Source organism: Mytilus trossulus, chromosome 9 (genome assembly GCF_036588685.1).
Source record: "Mytilus trossulus isolate FHL-02 chromosome 9, PNRI_Mtr1.1.1.hap1, whole genome shotgun sequence".
Taxonomy (NCBI): domain Eukaryota; kingdom Metazoa; phylum Mollusca; class Bivalvia; order Mytilida; family Mytilidae; genus Mytilus; species Mytilus trossulus.
Window position 1 is genome coordinate 75,672,452 of NC_086381.1, and position 16,391 is coordinate 75,688,842.

A 16,391-nucleotide genomic window follows, 5' to 3' on the forward strand; every position below is an offset into this window, starting at 1 on the left:
CACTGATCCACGAAATGAGGTCGAGTTCAGGTGAACCATGTCTGACGGACATACAAACCTTGCAAGGATACCATAATATTAGTATCCAATTATAGTTATCCTAGAATTCATAATAAGTGAGACATTGACATGACGAAAAAAGCTATAAAGTTTTTCAGCAGTCACTAAACGAGGAAAATGAGGTCAAGGACAATGATTATAAGACAGACGGACTTCTATACGCAAAGCATGAATCATCCAATTCCTCTGCCCTCTGAAATTTGAAGCTTTACAAATAGTTAAAATTAGAATAGAAATGGGGAATGTGTCAAAGAGACAACAACCCGACCATAGAGCAGACAACAGCAGAAGGTCACCATCAGGTCTTCACTGCAACGAGAAATTCTCGCACCCGGAGGCGTCCTTCAGCTGGCCCCTAAATAAATATATATACTAGTTCAGTGATTATGAACGCCATACTTAACTCCAAATTGTACACAAGAAACTTAAATTAAAAATAATACAAAACTAACAAAGGCCAGAGGCTCCTGACTTGGGACAGGCGCAAAAATGCGGCGGGGTTAAACATGTTTGTGAGATCTCAACCCTCCACCTATACCTCTAGCCAATGCAGAAAAGTAAACGCATAACAATACGCACATTAAAATTCAGTTCAAGAGAAGTCCGAGTCTGATGTCAGAAGATGTAACCAAAGAAAACGACAATAATACATAAATAAAATCAGACTACTAGCAGTTAACTGACATGGCAGCTCCAGACTTCAATTAGTTAACTGTTTTTTAGCCGCCACCATCAGATTGTATTCTGTATGCCCGGACCCCAGCATTCTGCGACTTGCGTCGTATGCAATTTAAAAAAGAACAACTGAAATTAGCGCTCTAACCTAAACCTATTCGATGGGCTTTCAACTAAACAGTAGACAATGAAACGTAGTAGCTTCTTCTCGCTTCGTCAATTTTTCTATGTTGTTTCACTCTTATTAAAATTCTTATCTATACTAACTCGCGTGCTCTTATATATAAGCTCATATGAGGAAAATGAAATCTGAGATCTATATTTTAATTAGATTGATGTTGTTCACAAGAGTTTGTAAAATACATCAATGCTGTTCAAAACTCTCTTTTTATAGATAATCTTTAACTTCATGTCAACTTTAGGCCAATTGTTCGATAAGTCATGTACATTACACTTGACACAAGTGTGTTAAATACATCGATGCTGTAAATAACCCCCTTTTTATAGATAATCTTTAACTTCATGTCAACTTTAGGCCAATTGTTCGATAAGTCATGTACATTACACTTGATACAAGTGTGTAAGATACATCGATGCTGTACATAACCCCCTTTTTATAGATAATCTTTAACTTCATGTCAACTTTAGGCCAATTGTTCGATAAGTCATGTACATTACACTTGATACAAGTGTGTAAAATACATCGATGCTGTACATAACCCCCTTTTTATAGATAATCTTTAACTTCATGTCAACTTTAGGCCAATTGTTCGATATGTCATGTACATTACACTTGATACAAGTGTTAAAATACATCAATGCTGTACATAACCCCCTTTTTATAGATAATCTTTAACTTCATGTCAACTTTAGGCCAATTGTTCGATATGTCATGTACATTACACTTGATACAAGTGTGTAAGATAAATTGATTAGCCTGTTTCTGATTGTCATTTTGTTTTCATAACTTTAACAGAAACCCTCCCCCGTTTTCACCGTATGCAGTTTTTCCTATTTCTGTAAAGCAAAGATATACTCAGACCTGCTAATTCAATCAATTCTGCGCTAATATTCATCAGGTTAGGAAATAAATCCTACATGTATTTGATATGCTTTCACACTCACCAAAAGATAATTGGATGTTTACCTTCTATCAAAAGACGAAAAAATAACATTTTGGGAGGACAACTTATAAATGTTTATATCCACTCACCAAAAGATAATTGGATGTTTACCTTCTATCAAAAGACAAAAAAATAACATTTTGGGAGGACAACTTATAAATGTTTATATCCACTCACCAAAAGATAATTGAATGTTTACCTTCTATCAAAAGACAAAAAAATAACATTTTTGGAGGACAACTTATAAATGTTTATATCCACTCACCAAAAGATAATTGGATGTTTACCTTCTATCAAAAGACAAAAAAATAACATTTTGGGAGGACAACTTATAAATGTTTATATCCACTCACCAAAAGATAATTGAATGTTTACCTTCTCTATCAAAAGACAAAAAAATTACATTTTGGGAGGGCAACTTATAAATGTTTATATCCACTCACCAAAAGATAATTGGATGTTTACCTTCTCTATCAAAAGACAAAAAAATAACATTTTGGGAGGACAACTTATAAATGTTTATATCCACTCACCAAAAGATAATTGGATGTTTACCTTCTATCAAAAGACAAAAAAATAACATTTTGGGAGGACAACTTATAAATGTTTATATCCACTCACCAAAAGATAATTGGATGTTTACCTTCTATCAAAAGACAAAAAAATAACATTTTTGGAGGACAACTTATAAATGTTTATATCCACTCACCAAAAGAAAATTGGATGTTTACCTTCTATCAAAAGACAAAAAAATAACATTTTGGGAGGGCAACTTATAAATGTTTATATCCACTCACCAAAAGATAATTGGATGTTTACCTTCTATCAAAAGACAAAAAAATAACCTTTTTGGAGGACAACTTATAAATGTTTATATCCACTCACCAAAAGATAATTGAATGTTTACCTTCTATCAAAAGACAAAAAAATAACATTTTTGGAGGACAACTTATAAATGTTTATATCCACTCACCAAAAGATAATTGAATGTTTACCTTCTATCAAAAGACAAAAAAATAACATTTTGGGAGGACAACTTATAAATGTTTATATCCACTCACCAAAAGATAATTGGATGTTTACCTTCTATCAAAAGACAAAAAAATAACATTTTGGGAGGACAACTTATAAATGTTTATATCCACTCACAAAAAGATAATTGGATGTTTACCTTCTATCAAAAGACAAAAAAATTACATTTTGGGAGGACAACTTATAAATGTTTATATCCACTCACCAAAAGATAATTGAATGTTTACCTTCTATCAAAAGACAAAAAAATAACATTTTGGGAGGACAACTTATAAATGTTTATATCCACTCACCAAAAGATAATTGGATATTTACCTTCTATCAAAAGACAAAAAAATAACATTTTGGGAGGACAACTTATAAATGTTTATATCCACTCACCAAAAGAAAATTGGATGTTTACCTTCTATCAAAAGACAAAAAAATAACATTTTGGGAGGACAACTTATAAATGTTTATATCCACTCACCAAGAGATAATTGGATGTTTACCTTCTATCAAAAGACAAAAAAATAACATTTTGGGAGGACAACTTATAAATGTTTATATCCACTCACCAAAAGATAATTGAATGTTTACCTTCTATCAAAAGACAAAAAAAATAACATTTTTGGAGGACAACTTATAAATGTTTATATCCACTCACCAAAAGATAATTGGATGTTTACCTTCTATCAAAAGACGAAAAAATAACATTTTGGGAGGACAACTTATAAATGTTTATATCTACTCACCAAAAGATAATTGGATGTTTACCTTCTATCAAAAGACGAAAAATAACATTTTGGGAGGACAACTTATAAATGTTTATATCTACTCACCAAAAGATAATTGGATGTTTACCTTCTATCAAAAGACGAAAAATAACATTTTGGGAGGACAACTTATAAATGTTTATATCCACTCACCAAAAGATAATTGGATGTTTACCTTCTATCGAAAGACAAAAAAATAACATTTTGGGAGGACAACTTATAAATGTTTATATCTACTCACCAAAAGATAATTGGATGTTTACCTTCTATCAAAAGACAAAAAATAACATTTTGGGAGGGCAACTTATAAATGTTTATATCCACTCACTAAAAGATAATTGGATGTTTACCTTCTATCAAAAGACGAAAAAATAACATTTTGGGAGGACAACTTATAAATGTTTATATCCACTCACCAAAAGATAATTGGATGTTTACCTTCTATCAAAAGACAAAAAAATAACATTTTGGGAGGGCAACTTATAAATGTTTATATCCACTCACCAAAAGATAATTGGATGTTTACCTTCTATCAAAAGACAAAAAAATAACATTTTGGGAGGACAACTTATAAATGTTTATATCCACTCACCAAAAGATAATTGGATGTTTACCTTCTATCAAAAGACAAAAAAATAACATTTTGGGAGGACAACTTATAAATGTTTATATCCACTCACCAAAAGATAATTGGATGTTTACCTTCTATCAAAAGACGAAAAAATAACATTTTGGGAGGACAACTTATAAATGTTTATATCCACTCACCAAAAGATAATTGGATGTTTACCTTCTATCAAAAGACGAAAAAATAACATTTTGGGAGGACAACTTATAAATGTTTATATCCACTCACCAAAAGATAATTGGATGTTTACCTTCTATCAAAAGACGAAAAAATAACATTTTGGGAGGGCAACTTATAAATGTTTATATCCACTCACCAAAAGATAATTGGATGTTTACCTTCTATCAAAAGACCAAAAAATAACATTTTGGGAGGACAACTTATAAATGTTTATATCCACTCACCAAAAGATAATTGGATGTTTACCTTCTATCAAAAGACAAAAAATAACATTTTGGGAGGGCAACTTATAAATGTTTATATCCACTCACTAAAAGATAATTGGATGTTTACCTTCTATCAAAAGACGAAAAAATAACATTTTGGGAGGACAACTTATAAATGTTTATATCTACTCACCAAAAGATAATTGGATGTTTACCTTCTATCAAAAGACGAAAAATAACATTTTGGGAGGACAACTTATAAATGTTTATATCTACTCACCAAAAGATAATTGGATGTTTACCTTCTATCAAAAGACGAAAAATAACATTTTGGGAGGACAACTTATAAATGTTTATATCCACTCACCAAAAGATAATTGGATGTTTACCTTCTATCGAAAGACAAAAAAATAACATTTTGGGAGGACAACTTATAAATGTTTATATCTACTCACCAAAAGATAATTGGATGTTTACCTTCTATCAAAAGACAAAAAATAACATTTTGGGAGGGCAACTTATAAATGTTTATATCCACTCACTAAAAGATAATTGGATGTTTACCTTCTATCAAAAGACGAAAAAATAACATTTTGGGAGGACAACTTATAAATGTTTATATCCACTCACCAAAAGATAATTGGATGTTTACCTTCTATCAAAAGACAAAAAAATAACATTTTGGGAGGGCAACTTATAAATGTTTATATCCACTCACCAAAAGATAATTGGATGTTTACCTTCTATCAAAAGACAAAAAAATAACATTTTGGGAGGACAACTTATAAATGTTTATATCCACTCACCAAAAGATAATTGGATGTTTACCTTCTATCAAAAGACAAAAAAATAACATTTTGGGAGGACAACTTATAAATGTTTATATCCACTCACCAAAAGATAATTGGATGTTTACCTTCTATCAAAAGACGAAAAAATAACATTTTGGGAGGACAACTTATAAATGTTTATATCCACTCACCAAAAGATAATTGGATGTTTACCTTCTATCAAAAGACGAAAAAATAACATTTTGGGAGGGCAACTTATAAATGTTTATATCCACTCACCAAAAGATAATTGGATGTTTACCTTCTATCAAAAGACCAAAAAATAACATTTTGGGAGGACAACTTATAAATGTTTATATCCACTCACCAAAAGATAATTGGATGTTTACCTTCTATCAAAAGACGAAAAAATAACATTTTGGGAGGGCAACTTATAAATGTTTATATCCACTCACCAAAAGATAATTGGATGTTTACCTTCTATCAAAAGACGAAAAATAACATTTTGGGAGGACAACTTATAAATGTTTATATCCACTCACCAAAAGATAATTGGATGTTTACCTTCTATCAAAAGACAAAAAATAACATTTTGGGAGGACAACTTATAAATGTTTATATCTAAAAATAAAATTTTTGGAGGACAACTTATAAATGTTTGAGAGGACAACTTATAAATGTTTATATCTAAAAACATCTCTAAAGCTCAGTTGTATCGAATCTTATGTAAAAATCCGAACTTTTAAAAGGTCAAGGTCACTGCTATTTAACAGCTGAATGAAAATTGTAAATGTGCACCCTATAAGTACAAATTTCAATCCCGAACCATATTTGGCAATACAAAATATCAAATTAGTCCTTAATATAGAAAGAATATTTTTAATCCTTTGAATTATTCGAATTTATTTTGCTGTAAACGCATATAAATGTAGGGATGGCCAGCTGTCTAAACGTGACTCTACGTTTTCCTTGATATTTTAGATTTGACCTTTGATCCAAATTTAAGAAAATCGTGACCACTGTAGACAACGACGACATCAATATTTCGACGAGACTTGTTCTCCTCTTTCCAATGATATAAAATATAGGCATGTGTTATTCTGTTAACCCAAATCTATCAAATTCGTTGAATGGGCCCCCTACTAAATGGTTCACGTATGTTTTTCATATGTAGGCAAATACTTCTGGGAGACGTGGAGAATAAATCGAGCACACCCTCACAAACACTCATGATATGCTTTAATGAGGACGAATCAAATACAACTGATATTGCCAGAAAATTCAGAGAACAAACAAATAAAACTAAAGATTACGTGTTGACGGATGGAAGAGGAAATGTGATTTATGATTCAGAGGCCACAAGAGGTGTGTGTACATATGGAATATTAAAAAAAAGCCAAGTTATAACGTGTTGTCTGTTTTATATATATTTGTGTCGCCTGAAATTTCTAGTTCGGGCGACACTTACATTTTGTATTTAACACTTCTGTCGTATTGCGCTTGTTTGTCGCCATTTCTTAATCAGCAACTCACTGAAATCGACTTTTCAAATTCAGTAGACTAGTGATTTCCTGCACAAAATTGCATTTGACAATTGCAATCAATAAATATAGCATTTTTACCAGCTATCTGTGATTCGCAAAAATAAATGCATCAACTTATTTCTGAATTTACAATATTTAGATATCAGTATGTCATATTCTTTTTTTTATTGGCGTGTTTTTGGGGAATTCCAATACCAAAGTGTGGGCTTTTAAAGGTATACAAATAAGAAGATGTGGCATGATTGCCAATGACACAAGCATCTGGCAGAGACCAAATGAAATGGAAGTAGCAATGAAATGGCATAGACACGACCCTTAGAACCAGTGAACCCAACAATAGGATGAAAATATGGTATAGACACGACCCTTAGAACCAGTGAACCCAACAATAGGATGAAAAAATGGCATAGACACGACCCTTAGAACCAGTGAACCCAACAATAGGATGAAAATATGGTATAGACACGACCCTTAGAACAAGTGAACCCAACAATAGGATGAAAATATGGTATAGACACGACCCTTAGAACAAGTGAACCCAACAATAGGATAAAAAAAATGGTATAGACACGACCCTTAGAACCAGTGACCCCAACAATAGGATGAAAAAATGGTATAGACACGACCCTTAGAACCAGTGACCCCAACAAAAGGATGAAAACATGGCATAGATACTACCCTTAGAACCAGTGAACCCAACAATAGGATGAAATAATGGTATAGACACGACCCTTAGAACCAGTGAACCCAACAATAGGATGAAAAAATGGTATAGACACGACCCTTAGAACCAGTGAACCCAACAATAGGATGAAAAAATGGTATAGACACGACCCTTAGAACCAGTGACCCCAACAATAGGATGAAAAAATGTCATAGACACGACCCTTAGAACCAGTGAACCCAACAATAGGATGAAAAAATGGTATAGACACGATCCTTAGAACCAGCGACTCCAACAACAGGATGAAAAAATGCCATAGACACGACCCTTAGAACAAATGAACCCATCAATAGGATGAACAAATGGATATAGACACGACCCTTAGAACCAGTGAACCCAACAATAGGATGAACAAATGGCATAGACACGACCCTTAGAACTAGTGAACCCATCAATAGGATGAAAAAATGGTATAGACACGACCCTTAGAACCAGTGAACCCAACAATAGGATGAAAAAATGTCATAGACACGACCCTTAGAACTAGTGAACCCAACAATAGGATGAACAAATGGCATAGACACAACCCTTAGAACTAGTGAACCCAACAATAGGATGAACAAATGGTATAGACACAACCCTTAGAACTAGTGAACCCAACAATAGGATGAACAAATGGTATAGACACAACCCTTAGAACTAGTGAACCCAACAATAGGATGAACAAATGGCATAGACACGACCCTTAGAACTAGTGAACCCATCAATAGGATGAAAAAATGGTATAGACACGACCCTTAGAACCAGTGAACCCAACAATAGGATGAAAAAATGTCATAGACACGACCCTTAGAACCAGTGAACCCAACAATAGGATGAAAAAATGGTATAGACACGACCCTTAGAACCAGTGAACCCAACAATAGGATGAAAAAATGTCATAGACACGACCCTTAGAACTAGTGAACCCAACAATAGGATGAACAAATGGCATAGACACAACCCTTAGAACTAGTGAACCCAACAATAGGATGAACAAATGGTATAGACACAACCCTTAGAACTAGTGAACCCAACAATAGGATGAACAAATGGTATAGACACAACCCTTAGAACTAGTGAACCCAACAATAGGATGAACAAATGGCATAGACACGACCCTTAGAACTAGTGAACCCATCAATAGGATGAAAAAATGGTATAGACACGACCCTTAGAACCAGTGAACCCAACAATAGGATGAAAAAATGTCATAGACACGACCCTTAGAACCAGTGAACCCAACAATAGGATGAAAAAATGGTATAGACACGATCCTTAGAACCAGCGACTCCAACAACAGGATAAAAAAATGCCATAGACACGACCCTTAGAACAAATGAACCCATCAATAGGATGAACAAATGGATATAGACACGACCCTTAGAACCAGTGAACCCAACAATAGGATGAAAAAATGGCATAGACACGACCCTTAGAACCAGTGAACCAAACAATAGGATGAAAAAATGGTATAGAAACGACCCTTAGAACTAGTGAACCCAACAATAGGATGAAAAAATGGTATAGACACGACCCTTAGAACCAGTGAACCCAACAATAGGATAAAAAAAAATGCCATAGACACGACCCTTAGAACCAGTGAACCCAACAATAGGATGAAAAAATGGTATAGAAACGACCCTTAGAACCAGTGAACCCAACAATAGGATTAAAAAAACGGGCATAGACACGACCCTTAGAACCAGTGAACCCAACAATAGGATAAAAAAAAATGCCATAGACATGACCCTTGGAACCAGTGAACTCAACAATAGGATGAAAAATGGCATAGACACGACCCTTAGAACCAGTGAACCCAACAATAGGATGAAAAATGGCATAGACACGACCCTTAGAACCAGTGAACCCAACAATAGGATGAAAAATGGCATAGACACGACCCTTAGAACCAGTGAACCCAACAATAGGATGAAAAATTTTGTCCTGCGGTTTTTTTTAATTGTAATCTCCGTCCTGCCTTTTTATTTTTAACTCTATTCGGTTCTGCCTTTTTTTTAATTACTTTATCCTGCCTTTTTTTACATAAATTGTCATCCTGCCTTTTTCTTTTGCCAAGTTGCTCATCCTGCCTTTTTTTTACTCAAAACTCCTGTCCTGCCTTTTTTCAAATTTCATCCTAGCGCACCCCCCCCCCCCCCTCTAGAAATCAAATGGTAGCTCCCTAAATTGATACAACTCAATAAAATGGCCACTTTGTTTCGGATTTACAGTTGTTCACATGCTAATATAAAAATGAAAGGGTAAAGCAGCGTACAACGACAGAAATGGAGCTGATTCATTATCTGTAATCAGTTTCACAAAAAAATCTTCCACCTTAAGTTGATCGTAAGTCATGAACAATTCAGTTTACTAACAATCAACTGTAGTCGTTAGATATTTTGTGAAATTGCTCACAGGTGATTGAAGCCCAGTAACGTGATCATCAGCAAGAAGACATACAACCACGTTCCATTTTGCATTTCATTCTGCTTGTTAAACGTAAATTTCAGCTTTTCCTTACTCATTTTTTTCTTTGCCCAGTCTTACATACAACTCAGTACACTAGATAGATGACTTAACAATCTGGAAAGGTTATAGTACAACAGTCCTGATTAAATTCATATACAAGTAGTCTGCTCATTTAAAATATACATATTGACACTTTTCTATCATCGAAGGGCCGTCTATTGATCTCACTATATGTTAATAGTGATGTCGGATTTTCGTTGAACAATGTTTGACGTTTACCTTTACCTAAATTTAAAAAGTAATTTGAACAGGGGTTGGAATGTATCATATCCAGCCAAAATAGATGGAGAGAAGTAGAACCGAAAACAAATAATCGTCATTCAGGGGCAATAACTGTTACATGGAAGCGAATTATGAAAGCAGTCATGTTGACTTATTTTCAGATCTTGTCATACTCTAGGTGATTATATTTAGTTCCATTCCTATAAAGGCATATTCTTCTCCTAATATCTGACTCGCTTTTGCCTTTTTTTCAATTATCGAGTTTATCCCAAAGTATTGATTTACTAAAGTTTCATGGGAAAAAAAACAAGAGGCTCTAAAGAGCCTGTGTCGCTCACCTTGGTCTATGTGAATATTAAACAAAGGAAACAGATGGATTCATCACAAACTTGTGTTTTGATGATGGTGATGTGTTTGTACATCTTACTTTACTGAACATTCTTGCTGCCTAAAATTATTTCTATCTATAATGAACTTGACCCAGTAGTTTCAGTGGACAACTGTTAAAAATTGACTGTAAAGGACAATAACTCCTTAGGGGGTCAATTGACCATTTTGGTCATGTTTTCTTATTTGTAAATCTTATTTTGCTGAACATAATTGCTGTTTACAGTTTATCTCAATCTATAATGATATTCAAGATAATAACCAAAAACAGCAAAATTTCCTTAAAAATGTCAATTCAGGTGTAGCAACCCAATATAGGGTTGTCTGATTCATCTGAAAATTTCAGGGCAGATAGATCTTGACCTGATAAACAATTTTACTTCATGTCAGATTTTCTCTAAATGCTTTGGTTTTTGAGTTATAAGCCAAAAACTGCATTTTAGATTTACGAAAAATGGTTAAAAATTGACTATAAAGGGCAATTACTCCTAAAGGGGTCAACTGTCCATTTTGGTCACGTTGACTTATTTGTAAATCTGACTTTGCTGAACATTATTGCTGTTTACAGTTTATCTCTATCTATAATAATATTCAAGATAATAACCAAAAACAGCAAAATTTCCTTAAAATTACCAATTCAGGGGCAGCAACCCAACAACGGGTTGTCTGATTCATCTGAAAATTTCAGGGCAGATAGATCTCGACCTGATTAACAATTTTATATCATCTCAGATTTTCTCTAAATGCTTTGGTTTTTGAGTTATAAGCCAAAAACTGCATTTTACCCCTATGTTCTATTTTTAGACATGGCGGCCATCTTGGTTGGTTGGCCGTGTCACCAGACACATTTTTTAAACTAGATACCCCAATGATGATTGTGGCCAAGTTTGGTTTGATTTGGCCCAGTAGTTTCAGAGGAGAAGATTTTTGTAAAAGTTAACGACGACGACGGACGCCGGACGCCAAGTGATGGGAAAAGCTCACCTGGCTCAAAGGGCCAAGTGAGCTTTTCCCATCACTTGGCGTCCGGCGTCCGTCGTCGTCGTTAACTTTTACAAAAATGAACAATTACACAGACGGAAAAGTAAATAGCTTTCGAAGCTAAAGAATATTGCAGAAAATGATGAAAAACACCTAATTCAAACTTTACAAACTTTACAAATTGCACATGTGGAGCAGGATCTGCTTACCCTTCTGCAGCACCTGACATCACCTCCAGATGTTGGTGAGGTTCGTGTTGCTTAGTCTTTAGTTTTCTATGTTGTGTTTTGGATACTAGTACTATTATTTGTATTTAGGTCTTTTTTCTTTTTTAGCTATGGCGTTGTCAGTTTATTTTCGACTTATGAGTTTTAATGTCCTTCTGATATCTTTCGCCTCTCTTTTAACCTCTTTCTGGCAGTAATAAGTATATTAATCACACTCGGATATATTGATTAATTGATTAACGGCTAGTGGCAACTGTTACATGCATATTTAGGACCAAAACAAATTAACAAATAATCAAATTGCTAGACCGACCAGGCTTAATTTATTGTTTCTTGCTTAACCCACAATGGCAATATTTCATGCATATTCAGGACCAGAAAATATTAACAATTAATATAATAGGTAGGTTCTGCAAGATTAGGCGACATGGAGGAAGGACGGAAAATGTACGTGGCGGCCAATGGAAAGCATAGTATGTTGGAAAGGAACTGAGATTTTTCTCTGCAATAGACATCCTACGACACCCCCCCCCCCCCCCCCACATCAAACAATTGTTCGAATATGTTTAACGTAAACAGGTAAAGAGAATGTGACAGTTGTAAATTAGTTCTGTTTAGGATTTTAACTAACTCATTAATAAACTAAAAAATCGTTATTTTGAAAAGTTCCAAGTTCAAAAATATAAATTTACCACTCAGATTTATAAAACCATCACAGGGTGTTGGTTTGAAGGTAAACACTTGACTGATTGAATCATGTAATCGTCCGATACAATTAGTACTGGTATTTGTATATATCAGAAAAGGGGAGGGCTGAGAGCTCACAAACAATTAGTACTGTTATTTGTATATATTAGATAAGGGGAGGGCTGAGCGCTCACAAACAATTAGTACTGTTATTTGTATATATTAGATAAGGAGAGGGCTGAGTGCTCACAAACAATTAGTACTGTTATTTGTATATATTAAATAAGGGGAGGGCTGAGCGCTCACAAACAATTAGTACTGTTATTTGTATATATTAGATAAGGGGAGGGCTGAGCGCTCACAAACAATTAGTACTGTTATTTGTATATATTAGATAAGGGGAGGGCTGAGTGCTCACAAACAATTAGTACTGTTATTTGTATATATCAGATAAGGGGAGGGCTGAGTGCTCACAAACATGTAAAACTCCGCCACATTCTTTATGTGCCTATCCCAAGGCAAGAGCCTGTAGTTCAGTGGTTGTCGTTGGTTCATGTTTTTTAATTTGTTTTTCGTAAATGGTTTTGTTATAAATTAGGCTGTAACTATGCTCGTTTGAATTGTTTAATATTTTTGTATGTCTAGGCCTTTAATAGCCGACTATACGGTATGGGTTTGTCTCAATTTTGAAGGCCGTAAGGTTGCCTATAATTGCTTACAGTCATTTCATTTGAACTCTGATGGATATCTGTCTCATTGGCAATCATACCACAACTCCTTATTTTCATAATTAGTGCTGTTAATCTGTCTCATTGGCAATCATACCACATCCCCTTATTTTTATACTAATTACTATTTATCTGTCTTATTGACAAATATACCACATCTCCCTTTTTTTATACTAAGTACTGTTTATCTGTCTCATTGGCAATCATACCACATCTCCTTATTTTATACTAAGTACTGTTTATCTGTCTCATGAAAATCGTACCACATCTCCTTATTTTTACACTAAGTACTGTTTATCTGTCACATTGACAATCATACCACATCTCCCTATTTTTATACTAAGTTCTGTTTATCTGTCTCATTGACAATCATACCACATCTCCTTATTTTTATACTAAGTACTGTTTATCTGTCTCATTGACAATCATACCACATCTCCTTATTTTTATACTAAGTTCTGTTTATCTGTCTCATTGACAATCATACCACATCTCCCTATTTTTATACTAAGTTCTGTTTATCTGTCTCATTGACAATCATACCACATCTCCTTATTTTTATACTAAGTTCTGTTTATCTGTCTCATTGACAATCATACCACATCTCCTTTTTTTATACTAAGTACTGTTTATCTGTCTCATTGACAATCATACCACATCTCCTTATTTTTATACTAAGTACTGTTTATCTGTCTCATTGACAATCATACCACATCTCCTTATTTTTATACTAAGTTCTGTTTATCTGTCTCATTGACAATCATACCACATCTCCTTATTTTTATACTAAGTACTGTTTATCTGTCTCATTGACAATCATACCACATCTCCTTATTTTTATACTAAGTACTGTTCATCTGTCTCATTGACAATCATACCACATCTCCTTATTTTTATACTAAGTACTGTTTATCTACATCATTGACAACCATACCACATCTCCTTATTTTTTGACGGATTGTCAGTCAGTTAAAGTTCAATGATAAGTTCATATTGACAATAAAAGACCTCATCACAAAAAAGGCTGTTTAAATAGCCTTGCCCTCCGGGTTCGGTGATCTGAACATCCCTTCTTGTTTGGATGTCTTTGAATGACAGTATTAAGTTACAAGTGAACATTTACTATAAAAGGAAATTTGTATTTTATATCAAATAAGCAACCGCTTGATCTTATTTCCCTCCCCCTTTCTTATGAAATAATTAAGGGAAAATAAATTATTTACATCTGCTACGTGTACATTTATTTTAGCCTCCTTACTACTATAACAATGGATCAGTTTAAAGTCAGTTTTTAACATTGATAACTATTAGAGGTATATTGAGGAGGAGAACATGTTAATGTGACATAAATATGACCCGCGCGTAAGTATCGATTTACCACTTTAACTTTAACGACAATGCTCGTCAAAAACGATTTAAGACTAACAAGTTCAATGGAACTAAACACATCCCTCTCGGAGAAGAAATCATCCTTTATGAATAATGTAGCCTTTATGGAATTTTTATATCCTATAGGATTATATAGCTTTATCCTATAGGATTTAGTGAAGTCCTAATGGATATTAGAATATCCTTTATTATACATGTATCTACAGTAACTTCTAATTATACACTCTTTCAACAAATAAAATAGCATACACCATACAGAAAAAATGTAATTTACCACTGAGAGGAGTCAATTTCTAAATATTTTAAAAGTGGTATAGAAGACATTTTCTGCATTAAAAGGTATCCTACTTTTTATCATCATGAAATATAAGGTATAAGAACTGAGATATGCAAGATTTTTTTGTGGCATCAATGTTCTTGGCCTGCCTATAAAACAAAATTATTTGCGAGAATATCCCATATTATGGTGGCATATATCTGCCCCACTTGTCACTTAGTTAAGTCGTCATAATTAGCTAAATACGTAAGTCGACTTGTCAGTTAATTTAGTCTACTTGTCACTTAGTTAAGTATACTTGTCAGATAATAAGATGAAACTTTTTTGTAAAAAATTAAAACATCTTTTATATAGCGTTTAATTTTGCCCATTTCATGACATGTAAAAACAGACTTATATATCTGACAAGTGCACTTAACTAAGTGACACGTAGACCTAATCTAATAAAGTGACAAGTAGACTTAATTAAGTGACAAGTAAACTTAATTAAGTGACACGTAGACTTGGTAGATACATAAGTCGACTTGTCAAATTACATAAGTCGACTTGTCAGATACACACGTCTACTTGTCACTTAAGTAAGTCGACTTGTCAGATACACAAGTCTACTTGTCACTTAAGTAAGTCTACTTGTCAGATACACAAGTCTACTTGTCACTTAAGTAAGTCTACTTGTCAGATACACAAGTCTACTTGTCACTTAAGTAAGTCGACTTGTCGGATACACAAGTCTACTTGTCACTTAAGTAAGTCGACTTGTCAGATACACAAGTCTACTTGTCACTTAAGTAATTCGACTTGTCAGATACACAAGTCTACTTGTCACTTAAGTAAGTGACATGGAAAGTTTCCTAGTTTTGTGACATTGTTTTTTTGCTGTTTTTATAGAGACCTTCAAATTTACTTTCCCGTGCTGAGACCTGGTCAAGTAACTGTGAAGTTTTTTATTTGTTTATCTGTGTCATTATATGTTGGTCAACGGTTCATTAGGGTACCGGTTCATTTGATTTGTTTATCTGTGTCATTATATGTTGGTCAACGGTTCATTAGGGTACCGGTTCATTTGATTTGTTTATCTGTGTCATTATATGTTGGTAAACGGTTGATTGGGGTACCGGTTCATTTCTGTATTCTTTATTTTTTTTCGCTTGTTATTTTTTTATCTTTAACAATAATGGCTATTCTGTAATAACTTGATAACTGTATTATGACGGAACATTGTTCTTTTCTGTAATCAGTATATATTTTTACCCAATTCTTGAA